The sequence below is a fragment of the Phaenicophaeus curvirostris genome, chromosome 1 (assembly GCF_032191515.1).
Source record: "Phaenicophaeus curvirostris isolate KB17595 chromosome 1, BPBGC_Pcur_1.0, whole genome shotgun sequence".
Taxonomy (NCBI): domain Eukaryota; kingdom Metazoa; phylum Chordata; class Aves; order Cuculiformes; family Cuculidae; genus Phaenicophaeus; species Phaenicophaeus curvirostris.
The window spans coordinates 150,090,986-150,112,964 of record NC_091392.1 but is presented as its reverse complement, the minus strand read 5'-3'; positions in this window follow the sequence as shown (position 1 = coordinate 150,112,964).

Below are 21,979 nucleotides of genomic sequence, written 5' to 3'. Positions count from 1 at the left end.
CTATCTATTTAAAAAAAAAAAAAAGGAATAAGAAAGAAAAAAGAAAAAGGAAAAGGGAAAAAAAGAAAAAAAGGCCTAAACCAGAAAAATTAGTAAAGTCTTTTTATGAGATATGACATTTGATTATCTACTTCACAGAAAATCCATCTAGTAACATGCCACTGAATATAGGATATATGGTGAAAACACTATATCAACTTGTTTAGTCAGGACATAGCAAAAAGCAGCCCAAAATGGCAAGGTGAAGAGATACTTCAGCTATCAGTTGAAGCACATATGTATAAAGGAAAACACTCATTATGCTTTCATAGAAAATTTATCATTTTTACATAGGCAAACCCCTGACAGAACCACGGTCTGTGCTCTCATGAAATTAAAGAATATACACATTTATTTGTTTTAAATTAGAACAAACAAAATGATCACTCTTGGAATGTGGTTGCTGTGGTGGACTTAGTCAGTGTGTATATAGTTGCTAATATTCTTAGTAACGCCCCATGAATAGGAGATAAAATACTTATTCTGAAGGTGTATATAGGTATTGTATATCAGTATTATGACTAGACACCTATAAAATGAGCAAAGGATATTTAAAATGTTTCTAAATCATCCAGGTTTCTTCAGATTAAAACACCTGTATTTTAATCATGATGTCAATTAAATACGGAAATTGTCATAGTGATGTAAGCAGTACTGATAAGTACCTTCAGTCTCCTGTAGCACATCTAGAGTATCATTATGTAACATGCAACAGTAAATAATGTACATGAGATCAAATGGAACAAAGGGATACCCATATAAAAATTAAATTATTTTTTAACCTATTTTTTGACAAAAAGTATTCCTTCTTCTTGAAAATAAATTTTCATTCAAAGAAATATCCTGCATGCTCATCCATGAGTAAGCTATAAAGATGTCTTTGTTCAAATGTTGATAAGACACTTTCCTTCTTAGGGTTATTATGCTTTTGCACTTCATTCTAGATGATATGACTCTAAAAGTAAAACTAGTACAATTTCAACAGGACATTAATATCTCATTTTTTAAAAATAAGAGCTTACCGTAGATCCTAAGATTTGCTTTTAAAAATGTACATTTAACCATATACAGATAAAACAAAGATAAGTCATCCCAAAGACTCTATAACTCTTCCAGAAATGTAACTGGTAAATTTTTTCAGGCTATCATTTCAGACATCCATACTGCTGTGTACTTTGTCCTTTAATTGAAAGGTTTTCTTCTTTGCAAGAACTTATTTCCACAGGATATTTTATTTATTTATTAGTTTATGTTGCTGACTTAAAAGAGAATAAAGCTTACCTTTGAAAGGAAAATAAGGATCTGTATACACTTTCCCAACATCCTCAGTGAGATTTAACAGTACTTGTCTCTGTAATACTGTAGCTTTCTAGCCTTTCCTTCTGTTTAAAATATTTATACAAAACCAAATAAGGAACAAAAACAGTACCCTGTGATTTTTGTCACTATAACTAATTATTACAACTCAAATATCACATATGAAAACTCAAACGCTCGCTGTGAACTTTTTTTACTTGGTGATGGCTACTTAAAAATGAAAACCTAGCAAAATATATTTAAATAATAAAATTACTCTCAACAATCCACATTCTTTCTGTGGCTTTCTGTCAAGTCCTGGTCTAACAAAACACTCACTCATAAACTTGATTTACACTGCTGAACAATGATGTTAGATATGATGTAGATTAGCTTAGCTTGTGCTTAAACAGGTCATTATATAAAAGGTTTTGTCAGCACCAAAGCAGACATAACGCATTAAATAAATTGTATGTTTTGAGTTATTAGCTCAGGTATCACTTATTACCTTTTAAAGACTAAATCATATTACGCATTAATCATAATCTTTTGTGTTTAGCACAACTGATCTTGTCCCTCTCAACAATGGGCTAATGCATTACCAACCAAAAGAATCAAAATAGGTTAAATCTATCTTCACTCTAGGTAGTCTTATTCTGTTGATACTGTGGCAGATAATACACATTGCTGTGTATTGCTTTTAAAATCTTTTTTACAATTCTGAACACACACGAGAGGTCATAATGTTTTCAGGTATGTGAATGCAAAGAGCAGTAGAATTTTTTAAATCATAGTAATTCTGATAAAACAAACAAACAATTAATAAACCTTGCTGTTAAGAAAGCCATATTTATGCATTTATGTAAAGAATTGGTGTACGCCAGTATGGATTCAAACTGCAGCCACATTCATTAATTATTAACACCACCACATCCCACACTCCCCAAATATCTGTACATAAATACTCAAGGTGACTTTCTACCAGATTTTAGATCCTTGTCTGCACACGACATGTGACGTGTCTTGTGAGAAAATAACCAGATTTATAATGATGTGCAAATCTTAGCAAGGGTTGATTTCTTTCTTTTCTGTGTCTTCCTGCCAACATATAAACTCTTTTATAACATGATGCAGGTGACTATGTAATCCTAAAGAGAAGATTCACCTCCATTACATAGATAACAAAATGATGCAGATTCTCATTTTTAATTTCCAGGGGATATTTACTTTAATCCATAGAATTATAGAATGGTTTGGGTTGGAAGGGACCTTAAAGATCATCTAGTTCCAATCCCCCTACCATGGGCAGAGACACCTCTCACTACATCCACTACTGGAAGGCTGCTATAAGGTCTCCCTAGAGACTTCGAAGTATACTACAGTGCTGGAGGGATTCGTTAAAGCCTATGCTAGAGGGCAATATATCATAAACAAGCAACACAGGTGAAGCAAGAAAAGTATCAAATGAATGCCTAAAAGAGCAGTAAGGACATCAAGAGTTCCACGGGGTACCTTGCATGCCTGCCTTATTGTATAGGAGGAGTCTTTGTTTCTAGTGGTTGATCCATCCTGGACTGGTAGTGAGGAGACTGTGAAAAGCTGACAAGCTCTCATGGTGACCATAGCGTCTTCATACCATTCAGTGAACACAGATATTTTCTGAAAAAAAATTATCATGTATTTATATTGTATTTGGGTTCCACAGTTCACAGTTGCCTCTCTGAACGTACCTGAACATAATTTGAACAAAGGTTATATGAATTCATAATTTTCAGAGTTTGTTATGACAATTTCTCGATGATCTCACTCTGCCACATTTCCACAATCAAGTCAAGAAATAATATACCCAGAAACATGATGAGACAGATTAGAAATGTAGATTTTAAATGGACTAAAAGGTCTTCGTGTATTAGGCAAGTCCAGCATTTGTCAGATCCTTAGCAGCCCCTAATCTTTGCTGGGTCCTTGGCAGGGCAGTCCCACTTAGGACAAATTTGGTATTAGTAATTTTGGTGTGTAAACTTTGGCAAACACCTAAACAGCTCTTTTGTTTATTCTAAAATCCCGTCAGAAAAATTTTATTGTAACTTGTATTAACCTATTGACTGTTATAATGTCTTAGCCAATAAGATCTTCATTCCTTCACATTTGATGTACAACTTTACTTTGATACATTGTGATCTACTATGGAAAGCTTTCCAAGCATTCCAGATCACTCTGAACGTCGTTCTCATAATTACTCATTCCTCTGACCTCTGTATAATACTTTGCCTTCTTGTTCACTGCTTACTATAACACGATCTTATCATTCTTCAGATAAATTATATTAAAATAATATGTAGGTAGATATAAATAATATATAAATAATATATAGGCATATGTTTCTTAAACATCTAGAAATCCTGTTGGTGTCAATAATGTGTTATCATCTCCTTGAGATGATATATTTTCTAAAAGGTAAGATTAAAACACTCTTATTATCTTAATGGTTAATAAGACAGAAATAATGAACTATATTTTAGGTGCCCTAGCTTTGCATTGTCAGGGATCTTTTATATGCAGCTCTGGAGGCTTTTTTCCCCTCACAATTCAAACAGCTACTATGGCTGTGTTTCCCAGTATATGGCTGTGGTTTTCTTTTAATGGTTATGTGTTGGTCCCCTTCTACAGCTTTTTTCGTAGTCTTGTACACACAAGTCCAAGTATTGTTTTTTATGGTGGGTTATTTTAAGAAGTGACTGTCACCAGCGTGAGAATCAACTCTTTTCTCTCTCTTTTTTTTTTTTTTTTGCCTATGCTTTGGCAGTAGCAACTTGTTAATATTAGAGGACCCAATAGCAAGAAATTAAGCAGGAACAGCTGTATCAAGTATGAGCACATTCTGACGAAATCTACTTAGTTACTATGTGAAATATGTCATGCAGGAACAGTTTCTGCACTAGAGAGGATGTCCAGTAGGCGACACTTGCAGTGGACAAATATTGGGTTGGCCAAAGTAACTTTTGCCGTTAGAGCAAATGTGCACCATCAGCTACAGATTCTGTTTACAAATCTGTGCATGTGAACTTGTATCAACAAATGCAGCAGAAAAACATTCCAAAATAAAGAATAAGCAACTGATCCTAGAAGACTGGAAACAGAAGATATAGCAAATATGAAAAAAAAACCTAAAGAAATCTGTTTCAAATTAGTTTCCATGCAAATAAACATGAAAATAAATGACTGACAGTGGAAAAAAAACCCCAACATTTACAACTATTTATTTTGCTCTCGGTCAAAGTATCAAAGAGTTTACAACAAGAACTTGGATACAACCAAATTCACCCAAAAATGCCAAGGAAAAAGTGCAGTAGATTTAAGGAGAGAAGAAGGCAGAGCAATAAAATAGTGAAGTAGCAGAAAAAGAGGAATAAAACATAAAATACCCCACTTGCCCAATGAAATCCAATGAAGGTTTCCTCGGGAAATGTGGTCTAGTTGGCAGAGAGTGTGCACACGCACTTCTTAACAAGGATTATTTATAGAGGAGCTCTGTCCTCTATTAGCATACAAGGAGTAGTCTTGCTGTACCTACACTACTTCTCTGTATGGAAAGTTCTCAAATTGTGGCATGCGCAGAAGTTCCTTTGGGAAAGTTCTTGAGCCCTTTGAGCATGCATGTGCAGTTAGGAGTGCTCCTGCCTCTTCAGGGTGCATAAATCCCTCTGCCATAGCAGACCAGGATAATTCATTAGGAGCTCAACCACAAGCGTAGGGCTGGGGGGAGTGGAAACATACCTGCTCCCACATCTCCCTTTCTCTCCTCTGGTGCTGCCAAACTGCACAAACCCACAGGAACACACAGACTTGTACACAGATGGATGTATAAAATGTACAGATACATACAAATAAGAAAGTTGATCTTTACAACAAGCATTTAAAGATACAGTCCAGCATCCAATATGGTGGACAAGTAAATTAGTTGTGTCCTGTATTATGGAGAAATCACAGATTCAGTTTTCACAAAACTGAAGCTTTAGCTCTTAACTGATTCAAACATATCTTGGAAAGTTATAAAGAGAGGAATGATATAATCAGTAATATGCAACCAATTAATTAATAATCATTCTTCATACAATACTTTAGATGCTGCAATGGTTACATATGTTGCTGTAAACTTTTGAAGCCACATAAGTCAGGTAACCTCAGCTATCATATTCAAAATACGTTATTTGAAGCACTATGTATAAAATTTTTAAGATTATAGCATCTATTTGTAACATAAAAGTTGTTGTACCATTTGACCTGAAGACTACTTCAGACTTTCTTTGCAAATTCAAGCATTTTTTCTAAACCAAATTAACTATGCTCTTCGGTTTTTAGCTTAGAACATCCATTAAGGAAGCATAAGGCCAAAGGAATTCACAAGAAATGTGAACACTCTTGTAGGATATTGATGCATTTTCATATGTTTTATTAGCTTTTAATTTACTGTCATGATATTGACTCTATTATACAATAATGTATATTATTGCAGAAAATAATGTTGCACTGATTTATGTAAGATATACTGTATGCTGATGTTTCTTAATGCTGTCTAATATTTTTATGATTTTAGTTAAATATGTAAAGGGATAAAGACAAAGAAAATATAAGAAGTTAATATGAAAAAAGGGTAGATTTATAACTGTAAAAGCTGTAATATTAAATATATTATGACCCTTGCGTCAATAGTATAATTCTGCTACTTAAAAGGAATATGCCAATAAGTGAGAGCAATGATGAAACCTATTTGAGGCCATTCAAACTGTGAATAAGATGCTTTCACATCATACACCTGGACATGCATTTGTCACATACCAAGGCAATATCCATCATATAAAGCTAAAAATACATGATTTCACCATGATTAAATATATTCACTTACATTCATGGAGCCTTTGGGAAGAAGGATAGGAAAGTACATGTTCTGGTGGTTTCTTCTCTGTCCAGAACTCGTAGTTTTTATTCCATTAGTTTCAGATCTTGAACCAGGATATAGAAGGAGAAGTCTAGTCTTGGGTTGACTTTCAGTGTTTCTATAACACTCAATGAACTCCTTATCTATTTACATGCTAACTCATTCATCTATAAAATGTGTTTAAGAGTGACCTACACTCATAAGAGAATTAAAAAAAAAAATAAAGTGCAATTCTTAGGTAATTGCAGTCTTCAAGGACTAAACAATATAATTTCTATCACCATGGAATTTCCAGTAGGAATTCTATAAAATTAAAATGTCCTCTGCAAATATAACATTACTGTTATATAATAGTCTTTCAGAAAGTGTGAAAATGGAATTCTGGGCACTCTTAAGAGTGGAAGGAAATGCACACAGAATACCCTCTAAAACTATCATTATTACAAAAATAAATAAAATCATGCTTTCAAAAATCAGAATAAAGGAAAAGTCATTTTGACAGATATACATAGTTTAAATGTCTCTGTGATTAAAGTGGAAGGGATATTCTACTTACCACAAGACCACAATAGACAGCTAGGGAGAATACAGTGAGTTTAGTTACTAAGATTTCATCTTATCAAGAGATGACCATGCAAGGTCCCAGAGTCATTTGTGTTATTTATAAATGTAGTGACAATGCAGTGTAAGACCCGAGAGTGACAGACTTGCACAGATTTCAAATATTGCACTTTCTTTTACTGAAATAAATATACAGAGTGGGCTAGTAAATAAAATAAAGACATTATTAAATTTTTTTTGGGGGGGGGCTTCCATCTTTGCAGAAAAAAAAAAAGAAAGAAAAAAGAGAAAATCTTCTGAGCAACATTCTGAAAATATATGCTATTTCAATTACTTTTACAGCTTCTAGCTACTTAAAAAAACCCCAAACAATCAAAAACCATATGGGATCTTGTTTGCTCCATGAGTTTTAAAATGAACACTATGGGCCAAGTTATATACTTTGCATTTATCATTCATACACTTAAAAAAATATATTTAATTTCTCCTATAAGGGGTTTCATATCCTGCAGGAAGTATTTCAGTGCATCACAATAACATCCTGAAGGCATGACAATTTTCCCTTGACAATAAGGAGAAGGTCAATGAATCCTTAGTGATTTAATATATTCATTGTTACCCTAGGTCAAGTAAGTTATTTTGTTTTTTTCTCTAATATTCTACAAAGTGCTCCTTTAATCTTCTTTAAGACATCTCAAAATTTTCCTTTTGGAAAATATTTTCCTGCAGAATAGAAGTCAGTAGCACTCACCACCAGTGGGAATATAACTAAATGCAGGAATAAAGCTAAATGTGGGGAGAAATGGGAATCCTAAAGTTTTCTGAGTACAAGGCAGTTTGTCTTTAAAAGCAAGATGAAATGCACACAGAAGAAGCACACTTTTCATCGGAAAGGAATGCAGCAAGGACCTCTTGCCCTGTGAAGTGGGGGATGGGATGTTTGGAGACAAAGAGAGCCAACCCCCACTATCAGCAAGGATCAGCAAGGAGCCTGGTACAACTGCATGATTATTTTCCAAGAAGATGAATTACAGCTGCTGCTCTGACAATCCAGCCCTCCAGCTGACCTGTACTCACTATATCACTAAAACACACCTCCACACCTAAGGCTACCAGCCTCCTCTCCACTTCTGAGGTAGACCACTCCCATAACTACTCCTACTGGGCATGTGCCACCAGTCAGCAGGGTTTAACGTAATTACTTCAGTCTCTCAAGCTCCACCTAAAACTCTACCTTAAAGGTGCATGTTATTGTAAACATGTAAACAAAGTGGAAAGTGGTGGGGGGAAAATGTCATCAAAACTTCTGGGATCAGCTGGTGGGTTGGACCTCATCTCTGCTCCCCCAACTAGAATGTCACCTGGGATAAGATCTTTGTGTTATGCTCACAAAATGTATGTATCATAGCATCAAGCTGATTAGTAATGACTGCCTATACTTTGACTATAACTATGCCTTTCTTGCCTGCCTATCGCTCCTTTCTATGCTCAGTTGCTTAATTTTCAATGTATTTCTGCACACAGTACCTTATTCCCAGCCACTACCGAACCCTTATTTAGTCATGAATTGTAATAACCAATTATTCTTAATGAAATTTACTTGTTTGTATATAAAAAAGCCTCAGGAATCCTACTAACAGTTAAGGGGAACTTAAAGGGAGTTTCTGATCTAAATTGAGCAAGCTGGACAAGGATAATCACCCTTGCATTATTGCTCGATGTTTGCCATACTCTGACAAACTGGACAGTATATTTTTGTCCTCACAAAAGTGTCAGGGAAAAGGGTCTAAACTTGAGCCTCAGTGTTTACTGTAATCTGGCAAGCTGGACAGTTTATGTCTGTTCTTGTGAGGTAGTCAGATATAGGGTTAAACAGATTGGTAAACTCTCCTTTCCTTTCCAAAGTCTTTTGTATTTTCATATTTAGCTCATGATGCCACCAGTAGGAAATATTGACTTTGTATGTTAGATTGTTTTCTAAATTGTAAGTAATTGACAAGGTTTCAAAAACAGAGATATTAAATTTAACGCAAAGCTTAATAATGTAAATTTAAAAATTAGTCATTTTTTTCTACATTGTGAGGTTAATTTATTATTAGTATTATTATTGAGGTAAATTGTTTGGGTGTTTTCTTTTTTCCTTGAAGTTTAACTACATTTTGGAAATATATAAACTTCAAAAATAGTTTGAAGAGAAAATTTGAAGGAACCATTACACGTCCAATTCCTTGATTTTCTTCGTGTAACCTCTATGGCATACATTTTGAACCTCATGATCAAAAAGCTATTGAAAATAATGAAGTGGATGATAAGAATCAAAAATTCAATATAAGAGGGATTTAGTACATACAAATCACAAATGTCAGCAAGCTTTCTGGTCAAGACTGTTTATTATTCTGTTTGTTATAGTAGAGCAGCTATGGCAACTTCTGTCAACCTACAGAGGTATTTAGCTAAGATCTTAGATCAGATAATTTAATAACGTCTGTGCTCCAGTGTATCAGGAGTAAAGCTTAAACTATGTTAAAACTTTCTAAATTAATACAAAATTTTGAAAAGCTCTTGAATCAGACTCTCTTTGAAATGATGCTGCTGGTAAAGGGTTTTCTTTCTTTCTCAGCACCTTCTGGTGCATTACTTCCATACATCTCCAGGTGCATTTTTGTCCTTGTTTTGATATAAAATAAAAATGCAATTATACACACACTTTCAGTTACAGTAATCTAGTATTTGCACAATAGTATGCATTATATCTATTTGTTGCAACCTGTAGATTACGAGATAGACTGCAGCTTTAGTCCAGACCTCAACAGAAGCTTCCTGTAGCTGCCACGGAATTATGATTTTTTGCTGTTTTTGCAGGCTTTACTAAGAATTTGATTTTCTTACTATTTTGGAATGAAAAATTACATTGGTAAGAATACAAAAATGTGATAAATTATTCTGAAAAATATATCCAGCAGGTTCTAATAAATCTTCTCTTGCAGAAGATACTGTCATTTCAGTATTTGCTTTGTATTCTAGAAATTGGAATAATGCACAGTGAAATTTGTTTGAGTAATTATTAGTATAACTGACTGAAACTAAATATTAAACAAGAACAAAGACCTTTGTTCAATGGTATAGCACTGAATTTTTTAAGAACAGGAAATATTCATTTAATGTAATGAATATGTGAATATAATGATGAAAACACAAGCAAAAATTAACACAGCATGTCAAAAAGATAGAAGTATGTCCTTCCTGCATTTAAGATTATATATTCATCCCATATCGTGTCTCTACAAAGGAGAGTGTGGCATGATATACCAGCATTAAACCATTTCAAAAGAATAGCAAAAAATTTTTTTTTTTTTTAGGGAAATCTGGAGGAACTGGATGAGATCTGCAGTAATGCCTGTAGAAAGAGATTCCCCAAAAATTTTGAAGTTCAAAGTAAATGACATATATACTTTACAAAATCAGTAGAAAGGAAGTTTATTCAGATGAATAAAAGCCTCCCAATGAACTTGATCAAATAAGTTGGCAAATGATGAATTAACAATAACTGATGATGAAGATTGTCTTATTTAGGCAGCTTACATCAGTGATAGCATCCACTAGATGGAGAGCAAGATTAAGAACCCAACAAATAGAAGAAAATATAAATTGAGGGTCAACTGCCTGTTGAAAAAAAGACAAAGCTCCTAACTGAAAAGGAGTGCTGTATAGGATTTAGAAAATCCTCGTGTGGGTAACACAGAAAAGGATGCTGACCAATTACCATCAAGACATGTTAAAGACATGTTGTTGAAGTTGCTGTGAGGGTAGGAGGACAGATACTATCAGCTGTAACACTCTGTGTCACATGTTATATAGGTGTAAAGAAAGCAACACAGTACTTGGAGTGTTTTCCTGGGCAAAATCACATAGCTGTTAATAGACCAGCAGGACCAGGGAAGTGATTCTCCCCCTGTACTCTGCACTGGTGAGGCTGCAGCTTGAGTACTGTTTTCAGTTTTGGGCCCTTCACTGCAAGAAGGACATTGAGGCTCTGGAGCGAGTCTAGAGAAGAGCGACGAACCTACTGAAGGGGCTGGAGAATAAGTCTTAGGAACAGCTGAGGGAGCTGGGGTCTCTTAGCCTGGAGAAGAGGAGGCTGAGGGGAGACCTTATTGCTCTCTACAACTACCTGAAGGGAGGTCGTAGAAAAGTTGGTGTTGGTCTCTTCTCCCAAATGACAGGTGACAGGACAAGAGGGAATGTCTTTAAGCTGCATCTTGGGAAGTTTACATTCAAAATTAGGAAAAATTTCTTCACGGAAAGCGTTATAAAGCACTGGAACATTCTGCCCAAGGAGGTGGTTGAGTCGCCATCCCTGTACTTGTCTGAGAGGCAGGTAGATGAGGAGCTAGGGGACATGATTTAGTAGTAGACAGGTACAGTTGGACCTGATGATCCCTAAGATCTTTTCTAACTTATTGTTTCTATGATTCTATGAGATGCAAAACAAACTGCTGGAATATGCTGCCAGACTTGGACGAAATATCTCAGTCTTCCTCCCATGACAGTACTACCATAAAAAGGAACGATATGGGAAGTATTTATTATTATTAGACAGCTGGACATTTTAGTCATCCTTTACTCTTTATTTTAGTAGCATTAATCTTCTATAGTTATGCAGAACTCATGTATCATTACAAGCTCTATTCAACCTGAATACTGGAAAAGTTGAAGGTTTTATGATTGGTCTTCTAGATGAAACTGCTTTGGTTTTATCCAATACATACATTCTTCTTTTTCCAGCTCCAGTCATAAAAATGGAAGTTTTAAATATTCTAATCTTTATTTGGAAATGTTTAAAATTCTGATGTGAATACTGTAGCTCTATTCACTACTATCAAGAAGGGCAATCAGATATATCAGATGTACAACTTTAAATAATTTTCTTATGCCAATGAATTATTGCTTTACATAACATTTCCCATTTTTCATCTTTTTATTTTAAGCTTGAGTTAACAAATTTCAGTGTTTAAAATTTATACTTAATATCAACAATAAGATTAATACTTTATTTTCTCGTGAATTTCATTTTATCGCTTTAGACATGGGCAGGGCAGATTAGGAAGAAAAAGAGAAAGAGAAAAAAAAGAAAAAGGAGAAAAAGAAGAAGAAGAAAAAAAAAGTGCCATTCCTCACCTCTCAATACTTACACAAATATTACATGTCTCAAGCTACAATGCACACACCATCCTAAAATGATAGAAGTTCTATTCTGACCCCAAAACCATTAACGCTGTTACCTTTGACACCCAAGTATTTAAAGTTCCTTCCCTACTTTTCTTCATCCTCTTCAGTACAATGGTTCTTCCAGAAACGTGGTCGCCAATACTCTCTGCGCTTCTTGCTGCACATAAATTAGGATGTGGCAATCAATGTGAATCTCCTCAGTGAGCTGTATTCTGGCCTTTTGACCTCACACAGCTTCCAGGTAGCTACTCAGTCTACTGACATACCTTGTTATCTTGATGTGTTCCACATCGACGTGCTATTTTTTTAGGTGTACTTCAGCTCTGACTTCACCTTTAAGTGACTTTCAGGTTGATATTTTCTACCTATTGCTTAACAGCTTAACCTTTAGTTTTCCACACAGTTAAGTTCAGGTGCAATTTTGCTCCAGGAATCTGTTCCCATACAAATAGATAGTGCACAATTAGAAGACTAAGATTATTTAGTGTGTATCCTTAGAAGTGTCATTTAGTTCTCAGCTGTCAGTCTTCCTGAATACAGTTATCACTCAGAGAAAGATTTTAATCAGTTTTGGAATATTTCTTTTTTATTTTCATAGCATTTTATGAGACATATCCAGTGGATAAGGAAATTCAAAATCTAAAAAAGCTAGGACTTTGAAATAAAATAAGGAATATATCTGCACTGGAAGTTTCCTATGCATTAATGGGAAACATAAAAGTAAAACTGTCCAGCTACACATTGACTAGGTCTCACAATATAATAGCATGCAAAGTACCTTCAGGCAGTTCATGGAAACAAATCCTGGCAGCTAGCACTAAGACTTTGAGTCACGTACCATTCAGCTAGTTGTTGCAGGGAGCTTCTAGGAGGAGGAACTAGCAGGTCTCTGAGGTTTCAGATCCCTGAAGGAAAGTGCAGTGAGATGTAACAGAGCAACAGAGGCCAGAGCACCTGGTTTCTGGTTTGGGATGGGAAGTGAAGGTGTGCCATTAGAAGTGATACAGATGGTTATTAACTCAGGTAGTAACAGTCAAAGTAGTATGTGGTGGCTTCAAAGCTTGACAAGAGTGTCAGAATCTATATAGAGCTTTGGAACCTTTTTAACCTCTCCCCTACTCACAATCCATGAAGTCTGAAGCTTGAAAAGCATTCATCTTTGTAATAATGGTGTCAGAAGTGGAAGAGAGAAGATTCAGAAGAACACTGATCCATTTGCCAGACATTGATCACTCCTTATTAATTTAGTGAAATGAAGCAACAAAGAATTAAAAGTATTAGAATTAGAACACAAAATGGTATAAAGCTCATAAAGCATCTCCTCACAAATGTACACTAAATATTTTCTTGTTTACATTAACGACAAGACTAGAATGCACAAGTTATTTTGAACAGAGAGTATATAACTGTTGCTTGTATAAAAGGCAGTATAAGCCTTTCATCTTCCTTCCTCATGGCATGCTGAAAACACCAGATATCAAAACACAACTACTGCCAAAATAAATTGAGAGCAAAAACATACTCGATACTGTGGTCTCATTAAAAGTTTCTAAAAGTATCTCTGTCTACAGGGAGAAATTGCCTTTAACCTGAAGGCAAAATAGTTCCTATATTTTCTGGATTTTGCCTCTTTTTTTCAAATTCATTTGTAAGTATGTTTACCTGGAATACCAAAGAAACGAAATTTTATCTTAATCTGTGTTAAGAAAAAAAAAAGCACGAGGTAAGCAAAAAAAAAAGTGATAAAGAAAACAGTGATAAAACAGATGAAAATATAATTCTATAATTAAATTTTCAAATTCTTAATAACTGAGTGACTTCTACTTAAATACTTAAGGTAATTAAATAGTAATCATTTTAAATTATTGGTTTACAAAATATATAAACATTATGGTACTGAACAGTTCTCTCTTTAGATCTGCAAAGAGAAACACAATATAACCTCATAGGGAAAAAATCCTGCACCTGTTGCACCACACTCAAGGTGCTTTAAACTTGGCATTCTTAAAGTTCTTCCTGCTTCAACTTAGTAACCTGTAGCCTGTCATTCATTTGCAGTCTTGTGATCTCTTGTCTCCATCTCCTGAAGATGCTGTACAGTGCCATTACCATGGTGTCTCACGTACTCTTACCCTCATATTCTGGTAAGGGAAGAACATGGATCATTATCACGCTGAATTTCTTATGAAAAACAACTGCTGCTGATGCTAAATCACCCTGTTCCTTCCCTATCTCCTCATATTTTTGCTAGTAACTTTAGATCCTTTCAGTGTAAACCTTTAGCCTACTCTATTGGCAGTACATGTTAAGGTTTTGGTAGTGGAGGACTTGCACAGGTGCCACAAGCTGAATTGGGTTGGACCATGTGGATAATTGGTAAGAGTCTCCTTATCAGAAGTGAGAAGATAAGTAAAGAAATTAGCTATTCTTTGAAGATTAGTTTAGACAATAAATGTATGTATTTTTCTTCACTTACAGTTACGGTCTGAGTTTAACAAAGGTCTTACATTTCATGTTAAAAATCATCAACTGTTTCTCACTTAGGTTAAGTTTGGGCATCTGGTAGAGTGTTAATGGACTGAAAATCCTAACCAAACATACAAACCTCCTCCCTCAAAATCAGTCAGATCATTTTTTAATCTTTCAAAGAATATTTGAGTCATCGTTTCCTATCAAACACTATATTAAAAATAAATTGTTTGTAAGAACACCTATGGGAAACAGAGGAAAATGAAAAAAACTTTTAATAATGGAAAGTATTAATCTTTTGAAAAAGGATCACGCCACTATGATGCATAAGTAGAAGATACACAGGGGAATACTATGCAGAAGTAATCACACATTGCAATGTCATAAGGATACTTTTTGATGATCATAAAAAAAAACCCTTGAAAAATGCAATGTAGAGATATTAGGCAAGAACGTGGTCTATACACACATTTTCTACCAAGGAAGTGAAAATTTTAGGTGTTTTGAGATCTGAATTGCAGAAGAAAATCTGACTAGGAAATCATAGAATGACAGAATCACCAGGTTGGAAAAGATCTCTTGGATCATTGAGTCCAACCATTCCTATCTGCCCCTAAACCATGTCCCTGAGCACCTTCTCTATCCATCTTTTAAACACCTCCAGAGATGGTGACTCAACCCTTTCTGTGAAAAATTTCTTTCTGATATCTAGTCTGAATATCCCCTGGCACAGCTTGAAGCCATTCCCTCTTGTCCTGTCCCCTGTCACTTGGGAGAGGAGGCCAGGACCCTCCTGTTTACAACCTCCTTTCAGGTAGTTGTAGAGAGCAATAAGGTCTCCCCTCAGCCTCTGATTTTTACCCAGAGACACTCAATCCTGTCATCACCATAATCGAGCTTGATGGTATCAAAGTACTCTCTGACGTTGAGGGCAACCTCGTCACCTCTCCTATCCTTCCTGTCCCACCTGAAGAGTTTATAACCCACCATAGCTGCACTCCAGTTATATGAGTCATTCCACCACATTTCCATGATGGCAACTATGTCATAGTCTCCATGCCCTACAATAGCTTCTAACTCCTCCTGTTTGTTGCCCACCCTGCGTGCATTGTGTAGATGCACTGCAGGTGAGCTGTTAATCCCTCAGCTGTCATGAAGGGAATAGTGTTCATTTCCAAACGACTGATCTTTGGAATATCTAACCCATTACTGCCAATTACATCTTTTCCATTGAGAGATGTACTTGCCCCCACTTGCTCTGGGCTGATATACTGGGGGTCATCACCAGCAGACCATCTCTCAGGCACTGGAGTGCCACTTTCAGGCTCACTCTTGACTAACCTGGCTCCATTCACCTCCTCCTTCACATCTACTTTAAAGTCTAATTAATGAGCCTTACTAGATTTTTGGTGGGGAATTTTGTACCCCTAGGAGACAAGCATGCCTTATCCTTGGTAAGGAAGCCTGGAGGTGTATAGGCAAGTCCATGACGAAAGAACCCAAAGTTTTGCTCCTTACACTAGGTTTGGAGCAAAGTATTAGTTGACTGATTTTTCTTGCTCTCTCTCTCTTTGTTCTGTGTTGTCGAAATGTTGGAGGTAAACACTACTTGTGGCCTGGAGCCCTTCACCATTCTCTCCAGAGCCCTGAAGTCCCTCTTCATTGCCCTCAGCTTCCTTCTCTGGATATCTTTATTGCCTACTTGGAACACTAACAGAAGGTAATAGTCTGTAGGCTTTACCAGGGAAGGAACCTTTCTTATGAAGTCTTTCACAGAGGCCCCAGGGAGGCAGCAGACCTCCCTCTGCATCGGGTCTGATCTGCAGACAGGGCCTTCAGTTCCGCTCAGAAGGGAATCCCCCAAAACAAACACTCTTCTTTTTCTCAGAGGTTGCTTTGATGGTCATTTGAGGATAGTGCAGCCTAGGGAAAGTTTCTAGGCTACAGGAGCCATCCTCCTCCTCTTTGGAGTCGGATTCCACTTGCAGTGCTTTGTATCTATTCTGCAAGATAACCTGGGAGTTTGTCATCCTAATGGGGACAACGCACTTTCTGTGCCAGGCAGGAACTTGCAGCCATTCCCCATCTTTTTTTCTCCTCAGTCATGCATTTAGTGGATGGGAAGTTCTCAACTGTGCTTGCTCTGGCTGCCTGCTTGGTTTGTGGGAGGGTGCATAGGGTGTTGCTCCACTGGTCTATCTCCCTGTCACATTTCCTAATGATCCTCAGTCTAGTTACTGTTATGCCTTACTAGTTAATGCCTGGCTCTGAGCCTGCTGTGAGGAAAGGGGCTTTGGCTTCTTTGATCATGGGGTGGCTCACGCAGCCCCAGGCTTTCTTGCTAAGGATGGGACATGTGTGTCTTCTAGGGGGGTTAAAGCCCTTGCTAAAAACCTAGCTAAGCTCATAAATCGAGCTTTAAACTAGATATGAAGGTGTAGGGCGTTGAGGCCAGGCTAGACAGGAATGAGCCTGGATGTGGGGCACTGGTGATTCGGAGAGGGTGTGCTGGTGTGGACCACCAGTACCTCACCACACAGAAAGTGGGGGGGAACACACCTGGGGGTGCTAAGGGAGATATGGGCACTCTGGAGCTAGCTACTCCAGTTACCAGGCAATTGGGAACAAACTCTGTTCCCTCTAGAGGGCTGAAGGCTCGGCAGCTCAGCTGAAGTGCATTTACACCAACGCACGCAGCATGGGGAATAAGAAGGAAGAGCTGGAAGCTGCCATAGGGCAAGGAGCCTATGATGTCGTTGCCATCACAGAAACGTGGTGGGATGACTCATATAACTGGAGTGCAGCTATGGTGGGGTAGAAACTCTTCAGGCGGGATAGGAAGGGTAGGAGAGGAGGCGGGGTAGCCCTCTTTGTAAGGGAGGACTTGGACACTGCTGAGATGGATTGTGGTGATGAGGAGATTGAGTGCCTGTGGGTTGAAATCAGAGGAACCCACAAGAAGGTAGATTTTGTGATGGGAGTCTGTTACAGACCACCCAGCCAAGGAGAAGCAGCTGATGAGCTCTTCTACAAACAGCTGGGGTTAATCTCTAGATCAACGCCTCTTGTTCTTGTGGGAGACTTCAATCTGCCTGATACCTGCTGGAAGTACAATAGAGCAGAAAGGAAGCAGTCTAGGAGGCTCCTGGAGTGCGTGGAAGACAACTTCCTTGCACAGCTGGTGAATGAACCAACAAGGGAGGGTGCCCTCCTGGACCTGCTGTTTGTGAACAGAGAAGGCCTTGTGGGGGATATGGCAGTAGGAGGATGCCTAGGACAAAGTGATCATGAGATGATAGGGTTTTCTGTTCTAGGTGAAGTGAAGAGGGTGGTTAGTAGGACAGTAGCATTAGATTTCCAGAGGGCAGACTTTGAACTCTTCAGAAGGCTGGTTGGCAAAGTCTCATGGGAGACAGTACTTAAGGGCAAGGGAGCCCATGAGGGCTGGGAGTTCTTCAAAAAGGAAATCCTAGCAGCTCAGGAGAAAGCCATCCCCATGTTCTGGAAAAAAAAAAACTGGCAGTGGAGAAAACCAGCTTGGTTGAACAGAGATATCTTGAGTAATATCAAGAAGAAGAGAAATGTTTATGGGCTCTGGAAGAGGGGACAGGCCTCTTGGGTGGAATTCAGGAGGGAAGTGAGATTGTGTAGAGAAAAAATCAGAAGGGCTAAAGCTCAGCTAGAAATCAGATTGGCAAAGTCTATGAAAGATAACAAAAAATCCTTCTATAAATATATAAATAATAAAAGGAGGACTAGGGAGACCATACAGTCCCTATTGGACGCAGAAGGAGCAACAGTGACAGGGTATGAGGAAAAGGCTGAGGTACTTAATGCCTTGAAGATTACTTTTATTCACAGACAAATTAGCATGAGAATTTTGTTGCCTAACTTTAAACATCTAAAACATTATTAGGTATAGACATTAATACTAAGCTGCCTTTAGAGTCTGGAAAATAAAATTATGACATAATTAATTCATTGACATATGTTAAACATCTGTATTAGCATGAGATGAAGTATTCTGGAAGTTCCTGTTTCTCTAATATTTGAACTCACTTTGTACAAGAAACAGCACAATTTCCACAACTTCAATTCCCTTCCTGCAAATCTGGAAATGTTTGCATTCCTGTTTGAACACATATATGCCCTGTTTTACGTACCCACCTTTCTATTTTTACGACATGTCACTGCATACTGCTATCAACGTTTGCAGATCACTACCTACGTTGAGTCCTGGCACGACAGCTAAGAGAAATTATGTGTTAATAGACTAGAAGAATGTCTTTCACTCTGAGGAACACAGAAACACATTATCTTAATTTTCTCACTGTATTCATTGCAACTAGGCTATAATATCTTCCAGAATCGAAGATCCCTGTTCCTTTCAGATGGTCTCTATTCTAACTTGTTCAGTCAATCTGTTCAGCACGGATGTCCCATAAAATCTGTATCATACCTCAAAGCACCATGTGGGTGCTTTGAATAACTTTGGGTATCTTAACACAAGAATACTACACATGCATCTTAAATGTAGGGATTCAAACTAGACCCAAGTTTCATCCTCAGTGTCCAGAACAGTAGTATCAATAAAAGTATATTACTTTGACATGTACTATGTAAAAGTAAATGCCCATCACACATAAAGATTATGCATTATGATTATTCAGGTAAAGTCCAGTTCACTAGGAAAGAGCTGATTAATTAAGAACAGGGGTTTGTACCACTTTTTTTTCTTTTATAATATCTCCAATGAAAACCTCTTCAAGTCTCTTTGTGTTACAACTATTTTATTTGTTGTGAAGTGGGAAGTTAAACTAAGTCTTTCATCCATATCTAATATCACTTCTGAACCCCTGAAATCAGCAGAAGTTTTTCTCTGCTGCATATATTTTCATATGAAAGTTTAAACATTAAAACATTACATTTTCTTCATAAGAAGAAAATAAAAGTGAGAAAAATTAATTCAAAATAAGATAGGAATTCAAATTTCTGAAGTGACAGCAAAGGAATTAAAACTAGAATTTTAAAAGTCTGTTTGAATAATATTCTAAACATGTTTATTTAAAAATAAAAAAAGAAACTAATTTCAGTTCAAGGAAAAGGACAAAACATCTTAAATGCTTCTGTCTTTCTGTTTGCTTGGTTTTTTTTCAGCAACAATGAAGCAGACTAAAATCAATACTGTTACCACGACAGTAGCTGAGAGACATAGAAAGCTGAAATTTACAGAATATAGTAGAAGTCAGCATCTAGGTATTATTTATGTTTCCAGGATGGATTTGCTATAATGTTAAGCAAATACATTATGGCCAGTCTGAACACTTATTGACCAAGCTGCTGTGCAGCTCTGAATATGCATCCAAACAGAGTTATACATGAAACCAAGAAAATGTCTCAGAGGCTCTGAAGGAATAATCATCAGCAGTATGTGTTCTTGCTGGAACAGAAAAGCTGAAGTGTATTTACTCCCTTCAGCATTTTTTCTTTTAAATATATTTTCATAACTCATACAATCGTGCTAAACATTCATTATTTTTTGTCTTCAGGTTTGAAAAGACCTGTAAGTGCCTAAAGTATATTTTAGGCAAGCCAAGAGATGGGATTTTATCAGGTCATTTTTATTGGCACAAACTATGTAAGCAGTCATACCTCGTTTGTATATTTTTACATTAAAATATATTTATGCAATTCTGTCCCAAAATACAATATAAGAAGGAGAGGGTTTTTCTTCCTTAGGTTTTCCACGATTTATCTCAAAAGAGAGTATATACAAAGAATTGGCCTTTGCTTCTACTAGTAAACATAATTGCTTTTTCTGCTTTCAAGTGTTTAATTTCATTTCACAATTCACTGTCTATCACAAATATATATTTCTTTATTCACAACTTTTTTCATGAAAACTGTTTTTGACCAAGTCTTTACTTGGTGATTATCCCAGGGTGTAATGCATTTGACAAATGTTTCCCATTTTCCTGTTTTACAATTCGTGAAAATATTTCTTCTATTCATCCCCAGAACTACCTGTTAACTGATCCATTACCTTGATCCACTTATGTGACTTATGGTAGCTATTAGCGCTTTCATTTAGGCATTTTCCACTGTAGTAGATCATAATGAAATGAAAAGGAAAATGTTCAGACAAAATATTTAGATGATATGTTTGGGGAAAATGGAACATGTCAGTGATTAGATCCATTACTTTTTTTTTTTCTTAAAAACAACTGATTTTGTTTTCTACCTCAACTTAAGCTCTCTTTCTTAGTAGCTAATGAGAAACACTGAAATAGATACCCTGTCTGTGGATTTCTCCATCAATGGTCAAAGTGCTTCTGCTGCCCATCCTGTCCCTACTCAATGCATATACAGAAGCAACTCCTTTGTTAGCTAACCTTACATAGATCTATAGGAAAAATCATGCTTGAATTTGTTGTCTTGTTGTTATTCCCTGGAGCACATTCTAAATGTTTTTACTATTTCACTCTGTACTCATAGCAGCTCTAGCGGAGATCTCCTCAGATCTACCAACTTTCACAACACCTGCATGTTTCAGCCATTGTGTAACAAAAACCTGGTGATCCATGAAGTAGTTTTGTTAATACAGCATTTGGCAATCTCTTCCAAATCAATATTCAAATATTTCTTAGTGTGATATTCCAGCTTTTTAACATTGTGATCATTTTAAGTGACATGTAAAAACAAGCTACAGACAAGTAACATCCATTTATGTTCCAATAACACATTTTTGTTATGAGGTAGCCCTTTTTATTTAGTAGATATAAATCAAAGAGTTTTGGTTGTTGTTTTGGTCTTTTTTTTTAATGCAGCATTTTGTAAAGTTTCAGTAGGAAGAAAAATTATTTACTTCAGTCCTAAAATGTTGGAAATTACTGTGTTGCAAAGAAGTTTAAGAATATCTTTAAGCAACTAGTCACTTAGTTTTGACTTGATTTGATATATGCCTTTATCGTGCTACAAAGCCACCATTACTACCATACTTACATGATGAATTATATTTAATTGTGAAATCACAGCATCTTAGCTTTTCCAACCACCTGGAAAGCTGTTCAAAAATTCTGGAGTCAAATACATATTTTGCCATTCTTTACCCAATTCAAACAGACTCAGTTCACGAGCATCACAACCTATGCATCTGTGCTCATGTCCCAGAATAATTTGTGACCATACAAATAAGTACTTCACCCTGGTGAAGTTCAGAATCCTTGTAGCTACCTTTTACATGTCTATCTATGGAACTGAAATTCATGTGTCTAAACTGGGAACTAAACTGAGCCTAGAGCAAGTGAGTTTACTCGGAACATGATTCACAACATCCAGTAGCTGTTGTGAGGAAATATCTAAAATCAAAATATTTTTTCCTTATTCCCTGGTTATTGGAAATAATCCATGATTACGTTCAGTGTTACATCTAAACAACAACAATAG